Source organism: Lissotriton helveticus, chromosome 12 (genome assembly GCF_964261635.1).
Source record: "Lissotriton helveticus chromosome 12, aLisHel1.1, whole genome shotgun sequence".
In the NCBI taxonomy this organism is placed as follows: domain Eukaryota; kingdom Metazoa; phylum Chordata; class Amphibia; order Caudata; family Salamandridae; genus Lissotriton; species Lissotriton helveticus.
Window position 1 is genome coordinate 803068603 of NC_136073.1, and position 17347 is coordinate 803085949.

A 17347-nucleotide genomic window follows, 5' to 3' on the forward strand; every position below is an offset into this window, starting at 1 on the left:
TTACACCTTCAACCGTCTGGCAGCAACATTTAAGGTTTGCCAGCGAACTGAAAAGCGGACAATACTTTACAGTGCATGAAAATGCAGCGGCCATTCCAAAGTGGGTTAAAAAACACAGTAGACATTTAAAGTATATACATATCAAAGAAAATGTCGTAAAGGCCACTATGGCCCAAGAGTCGTATTTGTAATGCCGTGTATCGGCAATGCACTGCATTGCTGGGCACTATCAGGGGCCCCTATACTGTTTAAACGGACGGCTCTGATAGTGCCCAGCAATGCAGTGCATTGCCGATACACGGCATTATAAATACGACTCTTGGGCCATAGTGGCCTTTACGACATTTTCTTTGATATGTATATACTTTAGATGTCTACTGTGTTATTTAACCAACTTTGAAATGGCCACTGCATTTTCATGCACTGTAAAGTATTGTCTGTTTTTCAGTTCGCTGGCAAACCTTAAATGTTACTGCCAGACGGTTGAAGGTGTAAACACTGACGAAGGACTTGGCGTCCGAAACGCGTCTGTTGCACGAGTTGTTTGTGGGCTGAAAAATAAAACTTTGCCGCTTTACCCCTGGAGTGCGCTTCACATTTCCTGAAAGAAAGAAATGGTTTTTGAGCTTTAATATATATATATATATATATATATATATATATATATATATATATATATATATATATATATATATATATATGTATATGTATATATACACACACTCACACGCAGGTGGCAAATTATGCACGTGCAAGAAAGTATGTGCATTTTTGTATCATGATTATGCAAATCTACTGCTGGCCCTATTTTACCTAGACTGCTTGCAACAGGGCTGGTCACTATAGCCTGCAAATTCCCTAAAGAATGTGTTCTTGACAATTCACAAAAAGGCTCCGATATGGGCTGATGTTGAAAATGACCACCCCACAGATCTCTCCAACCATGCCAACTCAGGAACACAATTATACACACATTTCATATGGGCAGCCCCTTGCAGTAACCAGCTAAGCGGATGAATCACATGATGTGCCATATTGTCATTTTTGCATTGTTAACACTATCTGGGTATGTGCACCTCCAGTAGTACCAGTTTAACACCCAAAGCTAGCAGTAAGCAACAGAAATCTGACGATTCAACCATCGCAATGGGGCTGCAACTGCGTGGCAACAGCTGTCTCTGTTTTTGTTAACTTTTGATCCATTTCAGGTGGAAACAATTTATTTTGGTAATATCTGCCGATTATGCAGCAGATCGATTTGCGCCGAATGTGTCAAATCTATAATTATGTGGAAAAATGCCTCTGTCTCGCAGTCTCACAATCCCAGTGGTCCAGCCTATGACCAAATATTTACAGGGGCAAACACAGGTGGAGATATGTTGAAGGTTACTTTGCATTGCATATCGGGATGAGTGATAAACTGAGTTACAATGCTAAGGAGATGGCTAGTACATTGACCATGGGTGACGTGTGCAATGCGTTTTAAGGTTCAATTATGATTTGACTTTGTCCTTTGGTGTGGGTTTTTTGGGTGATCAATGCAGGACCAAGTGATGATATGGTTTTTGGCTAACTTTATCGAACCAGGGATGTTGATGGATATTCTATCTCTTCCAATTGCAGATACTTGCCCTACCACACAGCAGAGATTGTACAGTCCTCTACCAGGTCCCAAGAAGCTACAAACTAACTTTCAAAATGGGCAAGTGGTCAAAGTACAAGAAAGTGTACAGAAAGGAATGGGAGTCTGACCCCGAACTAAAAAAGTGGATTGCCCCTGTAAAAACAGATGAAGCAAAGGCAAACTGTAAATACTGTCACTTACAGCTGCGGGCCCACTACCATGATTTAAAGCTGCATGCATCCACAGCTAGACATCGTGCGCGCATGGACACACCTAGCCTAACCATGGCATCTTTTGCACAACCAGTTTGTCAGTTATCAAATGACCAGAAAAGGAGAGAGCTTAGGATTGCTGTGCAAACTGCATGTAGCACATCAATCAACAGGATTGACAGACTGGGAGAAATTTTAAGTGAAGAAGTTCCTCCTTTCCGTATGCACAGGACAAAGTGCACAGCTTTAATAAATGGACTTTTAGGCCCCTATTTCAAAGGGGAGCTCCTTCAAGATATGGGCAGTTCTCCGTATTCTTTGATCATTGATGAATCCACTGAAATTTCTGTAAAGAAACTACTGTGCATCTGTGTAAAATACTTCAGTAAGAAAAGTAGCAGAATTGTGAGTAGTTACCTTGGGATGATAGAACTGCAAGAGGCATGTGCACAAGACATTGCAAATGCACTTCTGGAGTTCCTCAAGGACAGCAGGCTTCCAATTGAAAATATGGTAGGGGTAGGTACAGATGGCGCAAGTGTGATGTGTGGCAAAAACCACTCCACATACACTTTGTTGAGAGAAAAGCAGCCTACTTTGCAGCTTGTACGGTCCATCTGCCACTCACTCGACATTGTTGCTAGAAAAGCAATGCAGAGTTTGCCCAGCAATGTGGAGTTCATGGTGAGAGAAACCTACAATTGGTTTGCACATTCTCCAAAGCGCCAGGCAGTCTACAGAGATTTATATCAAACTCTGGATGGAGGAATGCCATTGAAGCTTTTTTCGCCATGTGAAACGCGGTGGCTTATCATGGCGGATTGTGTGGAGCGTTTTCTGGAGCAGTATGATGCTCTAAAGCTGCACTTTTGCAACGCATCATACGTAGAACATTGCTATGCAGCTAGAATGCTGCAAGAAATGTACAATGACGAGAGAAATTATCTCTATCTTATTTTCCTCAAACCTATGTTGCTAGAAATGAAGGTAGTGAACAAAGCATTTCAGCTTGAATCTGGTGATGTCCTCCACATATTCCGGGATTGGCAAACTTTATATAGGTCCACTATGAGAAGAATTGTAAAGCCCAGTGTCTTCAGTACCAATAGTGAGAAGCAATTGTGTAATTTGGATCTTCAAAGTAGTGCCATTTATCTTGGGCAGGAGGATGCTGACCTTGGCCTTGACTTCCGTAAAAAGCTCCAAGAAAGCAAACTGCCTGATGCTGCCAAGGACTGCATAGAAAAACGGTGCACAGACTTTGTTAAAGTTCTGGCAGCAGATAGCGGGCGGGTGACCCAGTGGCAGTGGGTCCTTGCCTGTGGTGGGAGAAGCGGACGCGTTTTATCTAAAGCTGTTCACGATAGTGCATCTTGTGGATTATTTTACTAGCGCTCTGCTGAGTTGATAGCAGACGCACGTTTTTAATAAGGGAATATATGTTTTTTTTTTCTGTCAGCCCCACTAACTCTCCTGTATTTCAAAGTTGTGACAGGACACTAACCTGCTTTTCTTCTTCCAGGGAGCCCCGGCGGCCGGCTGTGTGCTGATCGTCCCGGCGGGCTCACAGCGGCCGTGGGCGCCATCTTGGGGTGGGCTGGTCAGGCGAGTGACATCATCGCCACACCCCCCGAGATCCTGCCCTACTTAAACGTGCCCTATGTGTCGGCGCAGCGGACGAGCGCAGCGGGCGCGACGGATGTGCGCCGGAGTTGCGCCTGAGTTAAGCCCGTCTGCGCCCGTCCGCGGCCGACCGGGGCACGGGGCATGCCACTCTGCCCGTCCCCCGTCATACACTCGTTCTGATCTTATCCATCTCCATGATCCTGTACTCCCCCCCCTGAGCCCTCACTCAGACTTACCTCACCGGGTTTATTTACGCCTAGAAGAGCCTTTCCTGAAATTTTAGCCCTCTCTGATGCTCCTAACCCGCCCGCTCGGGCTTTTAGGCCCAGCTCCCCCCGCTCCGTAAGGATTCGCAAACCCAAGCTCTCAGTAATTTATCTTAATACTCGTTCCTTGGTGAGCCATCAGCTAGACATATTTCATCTTCTGGGATCTGAGCAACCTGATCTCTTACTCCTTACCGAGACTTGGCTTAATGAGGACTCGTCCCCCGATATCCTGGCGGCTACTCCGCCGGGTTACTACATCCTCCAGGCAAACCGCCCCCCTGGTAAACCAGGTGGAGGCATTGCAGCCATTATTAAGCACTCAATTTGCTTCTCTCTTGTAGTCACCCCTACTATTCACATGACCGACTGTTTGGTGCTTAGGCTGGAGCAGCCAGGCTCGTCTCTTATATGTGTCCTGGTCTATCGCCCCCCCCAGCCTATGCCCAATTTTTCGGCTCAGTTCGGTGTTCTCATGTTTCAACTAGCCATCAATAATACGAATATCTTGGTCCTTGGCGACTTTAATCACTGGCCCTCTGACCCTCACGAGACCCCATGCTCTCTAGCCTTTTCCGACCTCATGTTGGGTCTAAATTGTTCCCAGCACATACATTCACCTACACACATTAAGGGCCATATCCTGGACCAGGTCTGGACCTCTTGCCTGGATATCTCCACTCCTCTGGGTCTTCCTTGTTTATGGTCTGACCACTCCATGATCACCTTCACTCTAGCCATGCCCCCCACTGTCACTAATGCCCTAGAGACCAATTTTTTTGCTCGCAATTGGAACAGGGCGGATCTTAGTAAACTTACCTCCCTCCTTAGCACATCTGCCCCCTCCAGCTCTGGATCTGTTGACATACAAGCCCAGGACTTGACCAGCTGGCTCACCTCCGCTTCCGACTCTGTGGCACCTTTAAAGTCGGTCAGAGCCAGGCGCTGCCATGACGCCCAAAGGTGGTTCACTGAGGACCTTAAAGCCTTGAAACTTGGGCTCCGACAGGCTGAACGGCGCTGGCGCCGGGGCTATAGTTCAGATACAAAATTGACATTTTCCATCTTACTCAAAGAGTACAAGGCAGCTATATCTTCAGCTAAGACTGTGTATTTCTCTAAAATAAATCCTGGAATCGACCAACAAATCTAAAGATATCTTCTCCATAGTAGAGGAGTTATCTAACCCCAATAGAGTCACCATTGCACCTCTCCCTTCCCAGTCACTTTGTGACTCCCTTAACCAATTTTTTATCGATAAGATAATCAAGATTAAAAACAGTATCCCTACTCAAGTCCTGCCCATCCTCCCTCTACTGGACGCCTCTTGTTTTCCACTTGACTCCTATACCCTATCCCAGATCCCTCCCATTTCGAAGGAAGGCTTTCTTACTCTGTTACATAAAGTTTCCTCTGGCTCACCGAGCGATTGCTGCCCCCCCATTGTTCTCCGTGAAGCCTTCACCGTCTGCCCTGAACCCCCCCTGGCCCTCCTGAACAACTCTCTGGCCATGGGTGAGGTCCCCTGCTCTTTTAAGCAGGCAGAGGTGGTGGCTACTCTAAAGAAACCCTCGGCAGACCCCTCGATTATGAGCAATTTTCGCCCTATATCTCTTCTCCCCTTCCTCAGTAAGGTGCTGGAGTCACATGTCACCAACACCCTCAGCTCCTTTATTGAGGAATCCGGTTTTCTGGACTCCCAGCAGGCCGGGTTTAGACCTGCGCATTCCACAGAGGCTGTCATACTCTCTGTTATGGAGGTATTGCGCAGAGGGGCCGACGCTAACATCTGTCAGGCCCTGGTACTGCTGGATCTGTCAGCCGCCTTTGACACGGTCGACCATGTTATCCTTGTCGACCGTGTCAGAGAGGCCGGCATTCGGGGCATCGCCCTTGACTGGGTCCACTCTTTCCTGTCTGACCGCAGACAAGCGGTCAGGCTGTCCCAGTTTTCAGCTGACCAGGTTGGGCTAACCTGTGGCGTCCCCCAGGGATCTTCCCTGTCCCCACTTCTTTTTAATTTATACCTGGCTCCCCTGATCCGCTCCCTCCGCAGCCTGAATGTCACCGCGTTTAATTACGCGGATGACATCCAACTGGTCTTTACCATCGACCCCTCGGATCAGTCAATTTCCACTTTCCAAACCACCCTCTGTTTCATCAGTGATTGGATGAGCTTAAACCATCTCAAGCTCAACCCCGACAAGACCGAGCTGGTTCTTGTCGGGGGATCCCCTAACCCTTGGCAACCTTCCTTCTGGCCGACAAGACTGGGCAGTCCCCCTTGCCCAGTCAATTCAGCAAAAAGCCTGGGGGTCATTATCAGCAGTGACCTCTCAATGAAGTCCCAGATCAGTGCGGTAGTGTCTTCCAGCCATTTCCAGCTTAGGAAGATCCGTAAAATCTCCCGCCTTCTCACCTCCGAGGCCCTCACTCTGGCTTTGCTTGCGCTAGTCATTTCACGAATTGACTACGCAAACGCGCTCTATGTAGGCATCCCTGACTACCAAGCCAAGAGACTGCAGCTGATCCAAAACCAGGCCGCCCGCCTAATTTTTCACCAACCCAGACATCTACATGTCCGTCCCCTCTTGAAAAGCTTACATTGGCTTCCGGTCACTGCACGCTGCAAGTTTAAACTAGGCTGCATAATTTTCAAATCCCTTGCAGGCGGAGGCCCCGCATTTATCTCTTCCCTTCTTCACCCCTATGTTCCTTCTCGTAGCCTTTGTTCGTCTCAGCTTGCCTTACTGACAGTCCCCAGATTTAAGAGGAAGAAACACGGTGGCCTTAGGTTTTCTTGTTTAGCTCCTTCCTTCTGGAATGCCCTCCCTCTCTCTCTAAGGTTACCTTCCCCTTACACCAGGTTTAGATCTCTCCTTAAAACCTTTTTGTTCACTGAAGCCTACAATTAGCCCTCTATCCCTTTTCTTTTCCGCTTTCTCCACACAAGCGCCAAGAAACCTTCAGGTGTTAGTTGCGCTTTACAAGAACCTTTCACATCACATCACATCACAATATCAGATGCGCTTGCCAGATTCGCTGAGCCTCCTAAGACATTTGGAGCTTCTGAAGCCCCAAAATGTGCTTTCAGATTCTAAACCTCTGGTTACTGACTTGCCAAAAGAGTGTTTTGCAGACCCAAACACATATTAGAAACGCAGTGGCGAACAGTGACTTCATGTTTATGCAATACCTCTTCAGGCATGGAATCCTTCTGGATTGAAGTATTGAATTATAGAGATGCAGCTGGGAATCATCGGTTTCAGGAGTTGGCCATGGGCGCCATTAAACATCTGACCCTACCCATATCAAATGCACAAGTGGAACGAGTGTTCTCACAAATGACCCTCCTTAAAAATGAGAACCGTAACCGAATGAGTCTGAAACTGCTATCAAATATACTCAACATAAAATTTGGACTAAAGCGCAATGGTCTTAATTCCTCTTCATTCAAGCCCTCGCCGGAACTGCTAGCAAAGTTCAACAGCTGTATCTACAATTAATTGTTTTACTGTCTTAACATGCTGCTATTCTTGGCATTGCCACTGCCAGACTCTATGATGCTGCTTATCTTGTCAGTGCCTGGCCCAGAAGAACTCTTTGGCACAATTGAACTTTCCACTGTCTGAACAAGGATCTACCATGCTGTTGCCTGGCAAAAAACAGGAGATGGCGCTTGTGTGAGTCTGCAAAATGCACTTGCACTTTATCAGGTGTCAGCTCATGGGAACATCAAGCAGCAAGCCCTGCACCCCATGCCTCGAACTGCTCTCTTCTGATGAGTACCAAAAAGTACGAAACATACATAATTTGCGTATGTAAAGAGATGTTCAGCATTGCTTTGGGAGAATTCAAACAAGTGTGAAAAAACATGAAGCATTGGCCTATATTGCCGTTATTCTGGGGGGCCTGACGTGAGTATGCAAGCTGAAGAGCACCTTTCCCAAGAAGAACGTTTCCGCACTTGCAGTCCCCCAAATTGAACCCAGAATATTTTGGGCCGGCTTGCTCCACACCATGCGATATCAAGTGAGTGACAGTTTTCCTGACAGACCAACTTTGATTTCAGTGTACAAAATGTAAGTTATCTGATTAATGTGGGAGGTAAACATATAATCCTTGAAATAGAAGTATATTTGTGAATGTTGTAGTCAGGCTACACATAAGTTAATGGATTGGCAAAATTGGGCTACTTTTTGCTACTTTGGGCTACCGTTTCGTTGCTTTTGGGCTTGAAAGTTGTGAAAAAACCTGGCAACACTGATTCCTATACCGCCATTCAACCTCCCGCCGTCCAGGACACAATCCCCTTACAGGCCCCCCCTTGTTCCCGAGCATTGCGACGCTCCCTCACTCATCCAAATTGGAGCCCCACACCCCTGCCCCCTGTGAAACCGCACACCCTCTGCCCGGCTAACCCAGGTCACTCCATCCATGCCACCTCTGAAGGTGACAATCTGCTCGGCAATACCTGCACCCATCACCCTCAGCCCTCCCCGCATCCTCCCTTGCAATACCCCCTTCACCCCTCCCAGACAGCGCCTGCATGTCTCCCGAGTGCCCGCAGACACTGTACCCAACCGGCCTCTGAAGGATAAACGCATTGGCATGATGACTACCCCCTCCCCCCCCTGCCACAACGGTCCCCTCTGTCTACGGCATCGCCTCCCCATCCGTCCTGCCGCCAGACCCCTTGCTATCTCCTCCCCAGCTGTCCAACTTACTGCCCCTCCCCCCCACCGCACACCCAGGTGCGCCTCCGTCCCAACCCCCAATCCGTCTCCTCCATCCTAACCACGAACCTCCAGTGGCCAAAACAGCAGAAATGCAGCGTTCCCCCTAACTCAGCAATGAAAACTCCTCGCTGCCTCCTCCCCAGGCTGCCTAAACACAGTGTCCCCCCCTTGCACCCTTCCAGATGAGCCCCAGGACGATAAACCACGCCTAGACCCAAATCCAACCCAACCCTCTCCAAAGACGGCAGCTACGAACCTAAGTCTCACATCCCCCCCAAACCCCACCATTCCCCCACTGTCCTGTTACGCCACACCCTATGCTCCAGAGCCCCATCTCAGCAGCTGCAACACCGTCCTCCTGTCCGTTGTACTTTTTTCAAGCCCACAAAAAGATGTTAATATTTCACTTCTGTTCTTGGATTTTCGTCTCAATAAAATACACTGAACATAATCTTCACAAAAGTTAATTACAAAAATGTACGCTAGTGCCATTATAAATTACAATAACTTGTATTTAAGTATTAATTATAAAAATAAATAAAAAACATTGTTATGTGTATTAACAATACATTTAAGTCACGTAAATACAACACATATTGCATTACAAATGTTATAGGTGTCACATTTGCGAAAGTTATAACTATTGGCATTGTAAATGACAAAGCTATTAATTTCGCTATTTTCAAAACCAACACATAAACAAAAAATGTGTAATTTACAATACCAATAGCTCAAACTTTCCTAATGCGAGACCTATTGCATTGCAAATGCTTGTTTTTGTTATTTTAATGTTATTTTCCGCTTACTTCTTCAACATTTTCAGATTCCAACCAAAAACAATTATATTTCTAGCTCAAACAAATCAAAAGTTGTTTTAAAAAGCACCACATATGGTGCTGCACAGTGGCAGGCCTTTTACAAAGGCAAAATGACGGTGCCAGGCAGTGTAAATGTGTGATAAATGAAGATCATAGCAAAAATATTACTGGGAGAGAATGTGAAAAACAGAGAGTCTAATGTGGTTGGTAAGGCTTCCACTTAGAGTCTGAAATATAAACTGCAGAAAAATGGCAGTTACAATATATGTGGAGGACTACTGCAACAAAACTCCAGTTCCCTACACCGCAGTGCTTGACAATGCAAAACTCATGGACTTGGAAGATGTACACCCTAGAGCCCCCTGTCATCTTCGCTGCAGATCGAGCTATGAAGTTACACTGCCTGACCTCTTCCAGCTCAATCAATGCTGTGTCCACATCCGCTTTCCCCTTCATGGAGTTCCTGGTGGACAAGAGCGAAGCAAATACCAACAAAATGCTGGTGCCTCTACTTGGCCGTCCAAGACAACACTCCGAAAAAAAGCTGGACCTCTTGGGTCCAATATCCAGAGCCAGCAACCATAATATCCATATTTTCATGACTCTATCCTTATTTCCAAGGTGCTGCACCCTCCCAATGGCTAATGTATGCAAAGGTACATTTCTCCAAGACATTTTGTCAGCTTCACTGTGTTCCTAAACTGGCTTCGGATCCACAGATCCTCATATCTTAGACCCCAATATCATGTTTGTTACCCGACACTCACACCTTAAACTGATCAAGTGCCCCCGCATAAACAACATCTTCTTTTCAATGTGCCTCGTGGAGCTCTTGGAATTGTCACTATTATAAGGTGTACTTATCTGCAGCCTGGTCACAGTCACCATCTTAGGGTTCTTTAGCGGTGGAGGGTCTTGGAGCAAAAAAACCCCTACTCTTTCCTTTTAGGGTTCTGCTTGTTTTTTTGGGAGGAATTTTCAATCAAGCTGACTGGTTTGCCTTGCATCCTGCTCTTCTGCCTCACCTAACACCAGATGATCGTGCACCACCATCTCCATAAGTAGGAGTTTACCCTGGAATCAGGTCTTACAGTGGAAACTCAAACATTCCAAAGTTTCTCACTGGTGTGAATCGTGGTGTTCCCCACGTACATCTCTAAGCTTCTGAGGCACCCTCCGTTATTTTGTCAGCCATATGGACGGGCTTCCTTGGATTCAAAGTGGGTCTCCGGAGCGACATCAAGCACATCAAAGCCCGAATAGTCCACGCCATCGCCACAGAGCCATTTCCCCTGGTCATTTGCCCCGCCTTCCTCTCTGACCACAAATAACGATTTCGGGGACCAGAGCTGCACCAGATCTTCACTAGTGTATGACTATCTTGGATCCTTTCAAGCTCCGGTAATATCTCTTTTTTATCTTCATTGTGGTCCTGCTGTGAATGCAGACACAATATTGTCAATTGCTGATTGGTTCAAGCACAAGATGATCCTTCTTGATTGGACCTTATAGCCCAACGAAGTAGACAAAGAGGTACTCCATTGATTTCACCCAAGGAAACAAAGAGCACGCCATAATTCTCTTCCAACGGGTTATAGTGTTTTTTGCCTATTATTATGTCATCCACAATTTAAATAAGAAACAGTGACCATCATAAATAGAGTTAACTAATTTGAACAACAGGAATATATTAAAGATTTCAATTGTTTTTCATAGTTCTGTAGTGCTTCTATACATAGTGCATTTGGCCACCCACAGATACTTATGGAAAGCATTGCTCCCTTTTTCCCTTTATCCTGGTCTGTCAGCTCTACTAGGCTTTCTCCAGACCCCTGTCTTGGGCTATTGTTGGATTCAGTTCCCATCTGCCATTCTCCGATTACATCAACAAAGTCCTCCAATCAAAGCAATCCTTGTCTAAAGTCCTGGTATCACCATATACGATCAAGACCGATCCTAATTTTCAACATAGATTCTCTTAGATTCTTTTGGCAATTGCTGACCCTCTGCTCTAATCCAGTGATGGAAATCTCCCACCGATGTTTACTGGCCAAATCTTTTCCTCTGCTAATTTGAAATGTCTTTTCATTTAACAATCTCTTAATCTTGGCCACAGACAACAGTTACTCTATCTCAAAAATATTAATGCAAGATCATAAACCTCATATTATTAGAAAGCCTATCGACGACTGCAATTACGGCTCTCTGCGTTATTAAAGATAGCTTTTCTCCCATTCGACAGATATTTAACAAGTAAACAAACGCGAAGGGTAGGCCATGGCAAGCAAGTTACAATCTGTAAAATCACCATCCAACCTTAGAGCCTGGATCATGGAACATATTAGATATTTTTTGCGTTTTACTTACTCTAAAGGAGAATTATGGGGAACCATTGGTATTTTGTTGGAATTGCAGACAAAATTAGGGTTTTGGTCTTTCAAACATTTTATGGTTAATATTCAGCAGTTTTAGAGAACAATATAATTCCCCGGGCATTTATTTCCCTTATAGTGTCTACAGGTGCAAAGTCCAATAGTACCAAATCACAAGGAATATGAACAGTACCAATTTTAGGGGGAAATGAATTCAATTCTCATATGTACTTAGAAAGATGGCCATACAGAAGCTAAAGAGGAAGGGGGCCAAAGCACAGCCCTGCCTTAGGCCATTTTCAATCAAACGAAATGCTGCTACCACTGAGATCGACATGGAACCAATTTTCTGTGTGGAGCTTCTGGAAAACATACGGAAGCCCTCCAGGGATCTTGAAACCTTGGAACTTAAACCATAGTGGATTTTAATCCACCAGATCGAAAGCAGAGCAAAGATGATCAAAGCCACAACTGAATCCATTGATTTTCATAGTAACCAACAAATAACAAAAACAGAGACCAGTCATTGAATAGTTTGGGCAAAAGTCATCCTGTTTCCTTTGGATAAGACCCTCATTAGCCATCCTTTGGAGGAAGTATCCAAGAGTGAGATGGATCTATCTAGCGCCAGGACACCTCAATGGCGGTAGCCGCGTGCTCTACAAATGGCTTTGATTGACCGATCTATAGTTGCTGGGTCGGATTTATCAGCCTTTTTTAGGTCGAGCTGGAGAAAGCAATGTGAAGCATTGCGTCCAGCGAAGTATCTAATGTTGTCCGCCTCCTGGGAATCTGAGACAGGGGTCGGGCACGCGCGGCGATTTAGATCTGTGGACGCGCACGTCCAGGCAGGTGCCGTGCCCATCTCCTGCCTCACATTCCCTGAAGTGCGCAAACACACACACACAACCACACTCACGCATGCACACACACACACACACACGCAGGCACGCACCCCTCCCCCCCTTACCTCACCGGGCTCGCACCATCTGGCATACGCCGGGCTTCTCATGGGAGCCTCGCAGAGCACTCGAGCTCCTCTGCCAGGCCAGCACGAAGCGGGGCTTTCCCCTTAGGGATGGGAGCCCCCGCAGCGCTGGTCCTCACCCGGGCCCCCTCCTGGGACCCCGGACTTCAGCTGCCGCACTTTCACGCCGGGGCTCGCTCTGAGGAAAAACAGCCCAATTTACAACCGATGCCCAGGCTGCTGGCACACGACGCCTCTTAGTTCCCATTTTGACCAGTTACCAAATAAAGAGACGGGCGCTGGAAGCGGGAGTGCAGGAACAGAGTTTTATTTCTCATGAGGAGAGCCTGTCATTTCGGACATACGCACAATGTCTTCAAGAGGTGCTCTAACAAGTTTCTCTGAGGCTCCGTCTTTTATACACAGGTTTATGATGCACAAACATTCCTTATTGCAATAAAGAAACTTTGAAGTACGAAAAGGCATGTTTGGAATCCCAGCTTCAGGCCTATTCCCACACCAGTCGCTCGGATGTCGTTTCCCCTCCCAAATGTAACATGTGATTGTAATCTTGCAGCCGGACATTCCAACAGGACACGAGGGCAAGAGGGGGGGTGGTCAGATCTAAGGTTGGGCAAGCAATAAGATCGGGCACTTCGGTTGGTGTATCACGTTTTGCTATGCGGAGCCAGGGGGAGTACATCCATGAGGCTTTGTTTTATGACTTGGGACCGGGTCGAGAGGCCAGGTGTAGCCGGGGGGGTCATCAGAAGAGGGGAAGGGTGTTCCTGGGAGGAATGCAGGGGGTGTCGGTCAGGCAGGGGTGTCACTTTTAGAGCGGGGTTGCGCAGAGGGAGAGGGTTTTATGGCCTATGCATGAGAGACCGGGGGCTGTCGGGGATGCTTGCGAGGCTGGGGAGTGAGGGTGGAGAGAGAGACGCTGGCTATCGGGAGTGGGCAGAGAGGCCTTGGTGCCTGAAATGGCTGTCGTGTACGTGCGTGCATGGGCCTATTCTGGCGAGATGATGCGGGCAATGCTTCGCGGTATTCGTTCTACTTACAGCTAGGGGTATGGTGAACACAAATGAACGCCGCTTATGTACATATACAATGTCATTTTCCACAGTCGCCGCTTTTTAACATAAGTTAGTTCATTTCCGTGTTTATCATAACTGACGGGGTGTACATATAGCCATGAGTGGTCAATGAAATAGCGTTTGTTAATACTGGCGGATTGCATATAACCATGTGCAGTTGATGCGATAGACGAGGTGCAATACAGATGAATTTACATTTGTCGTGTTATGTACACATTATGGAACCATGTTCTGACTCTCTCTCCGGCGGTATCAATGTACAGTTAAAAGTGACCGATGAAACATTTTGAAGCAATACAAAGTGGTTGAGGGAGGAATTCAGTTCAATACAAGCAATTAGTCCGGGGGGGGTAGTAAGTCCAGAAAGGGGAGGGGGGGTCCTCGCCACAGTGTCTTTTTAGCAGCGAGCCATCACTGGTAGGTTCTAGTAGTTCGTTTTCTTCCGTTGGCGCTGTTGAGCACCGGCGGTGGAGCTATAGGTCCAGCTCGGATCCATCCTTACACGTCGCAGGGTGCGATCTGTCCTCTGCTGTTAGACCACAGTCCTGTTTCCTAACTAATCTTTTTAAGGGTGCCTCATGCTGGGCACCTGCATTTCTTTCTCCTTTCGTGGCAAACCCTATTCTACCTAAATGCTGTTCTTCTTCTCAGAGTCAAAATCCATGTGAAAGAAAGGGGAGGTTGTCGGATAATCGAGGGAAGAGAGGGCGGAGTGGGATCAGATCTTTGAGACAAACCAAGGGAGCAAAGGATAACGAGCAGGCAGGCCCATCAATCGGGCTCAAAGGGGCGGGGACTTCTGGCACGCGTGGGTCAGCAAGTAGAGGGCTTCAAGGCAGCCCTTCATCCTTTCATTTTCCGTGTTCGAGAGTGGTGCCTCGTCCCGCGTCTCGTTGCTCTGCGGCTCCACCTTTGGTCGAGGTCACATGTGCTTCATGATCTGCGGCTAGGCTGTGCGTCACGTCCGGCCCCTCTCCTCCGGTGATTGTGTATCTTTGAATGGGTACAAAACAAGCTTTAGAGAACTGGCAGGAGAAGACATTTATACATTTCAATTCCGCCCCCAATCTCAAGTAGCTGGAGATACGTTCATCGGTCACGGTCAGAAGTTATCACTATGGAGTATGTATGTGGGCATTTCTACTTAGGTTGTACCAAGTCTATTTGGCGTTCATTCATGGCGTATATGGAGAGAAGTCAGACTCCTATCAACTGCGTATTTCCATCAACCTCGAAATCGGATCCTACGGTAGAGACTCGTCTTTCTAACCCAAGCCCTGGCAATCTTCTATTACCATGAGAGAGGGACAGAGGCTAAACATTCTTTTCTCGGGGAGCAACGGTTAATCAGGGTCATCAGTTATACTTCGGGATATGGAGCTGGGGTCAATCTGGAGAAACAAGGACGCTTTGGACATCCGTACTTGGGTGCAGAGAGGTGGGGCAATCTGGGCATTGGGGATTGCGTTTTTAACAAACTGAGAACAGAAGGCCACTGACATATAGTCCCCCTAAAAAATAAGAGCCAGATTAGGGGACATCAGTCGTCTTACCTGTCCTTTCCTTCTTAGCCAATTCAAGTTCCATCATTTTACAGAAAGGAGAGGTAGTAATATGGCAAATTACAATTGTTTTAGTTTCTGTCAATTTTGCCGAACACCTTTGTGTTCAGAAACCAATTAGGCTTGTGCCGGCGGGGCACAACGTTACCACACAAAGGAAGAGGGAACAGGGGGACCCTCAGAGAGAGAGAGAGAGTCGTCCGCATTTTAAACAAACTATTCGGTACACGTCTGACATGGAGAGAGAGAAAGAGAGAGAGAAACGTGTACAATAATAGGCCATTTAATGCGCACACAACACAGAACAGCAGGGGTCAAGTTATACAGAAACACAGACTGAGGGACGATGTAGATCCATACATTACGTACACATGAATTCAGGCGGGGGGGGGGTAGTACATGCATTATATACAAGAATCCAAGACAAAACATAGAACAGTACTTGGCCAAAAAGATTTCTTCCTGCATGCTGCGCATCCTTAGTATCCTACTTAATTCATCTGGCTGCCTTTGCTGGTGGCCTCTGTTGCAAATACTTACACCTTTGTCAATTGTTCGGGAACTAACCTGGTCGGGCTAATACTCACGGTGGGGTCTTCGAATCATTTTTAGCGAATGGGTATCCAGGCTGAGGCAACGGAGGGTGTCAGTCGGGAGAACAATGGGGCAGCTTTGAGTTTCATGTCTATGAGGGTGCAAGAAGGAGGTGGTAAATCCTAAACATTTGACAATTTTCCTAGTCTTCCAGGAGGAGGGTACTTGGGCAAACCTCACCCCGGAACATTCCTGAACTTTTCCCTATTTAGTCACCGTATGAATTTACTCATGGGTGCACGTCATTCTTGGTTGCATTATTTGGGGTGCCGGTTGGAGTCATATTTCATCATACTGCAATAACCCGTCAAGTTTCTGCTTCAGGCCACCCTCCCAGTCGCTGGGTTCGGAGAGAGAGAGACAGTCGTTTCTAAGTAAGGGAGTGCTATATCTTTGTTTGTTCGTCGTGTATAGGCACCATGTTCAGACCCCTTTTCCCCATTCCATCGGCCTTTCGATCATCACTTAAGTCATACATAAAACATTTCTCTTATCAATCCAAGCGTGTGCAACGCGTATTCAGTCGAGCTATACACATCAGGGCATACACGCGTGCATTCATATCACACAAATTCGTCACGTTCTCAGGGGCAGTCCCCATAGACAATATAAAATTTTTCCGTGCGGAACCATGGCGTGTTGCTTAGGTTTTCTCCATACTTTGGTCGACGTTCCGATGTGTCCTGCAGAAAGAAGGGAAAAAGAAGGGGTGGGGGGCAGCGTTTTAAAACATATCAGCGCGCATAAACCCGAAAATGCCTTTACTTACCACATACTCGTCCTATCTCCGCGGGATGCAATCCCTTTCATCTCGGCGTTTAAGCCCAGAGGGACCGGTAGTGCGGGAGAGATAATCTTCGATGGACTGTCTATTGCATAGATCGCCCAAGTGTGGTATTACGGATCGTGTGTAGGGAAGGGTCAAAACAGAGGGCAGTCAGTGTAGAGTGGGGGGTGAACTCGTGCTCTCCTTCGAGGAGGAGGGATGGTCCACAGTGGTACAGGGTCGTTTTTGTTCATTAGGCACGGAGACTAGAGGGGCTAGGTGGCATTCCTTCGGAGTGGCTTAGGGGCATCTGAAACAACTTCCCTGATACATGTGGCAATAAAAATATATAATAAAAAAACATATACACAACAAACTTGGACCATTCACATTTGCGATATTTCTGTGTACTCTGCTTTTTAACCTTCAAGTAATCGAGTGGCTTTATTTCACCTGTATTTTACTTATATCGGAAACAGTGGCCATTTATTCGAAACTTACCAATTTAAGCGCTACAACTAAGTTTGCTTTTCACAAAACCTTTATTTAAAAATGTTGGCGCACAAATACGGGTCTACAACCACGTGGGCCAGCCACGGAGCAGACTGGAACTGTACATGAGGGGATATTTATTTGAACGGAGTCAGTGACCGTTGATTTCATAAAGGTGCGACAAGTGCAATAAAATCATATCGAAAATTTAT

The 17347-nt window shown here is 46.7% G+C and overlaps 1 pseudogene; it reads left to right on the forward strand.

The window, feature by feature from the left end:
* Positions 1 to 1698: 1698 nt before the first annotated feature.
* Positions 1699 to 7234, forward strand: LOC144798157 (uncharacterized; annotated as a pseudogene).
* The last annotated feature ends 10113 nt before the right edge of the window (positions 7235 to 17347 follow it).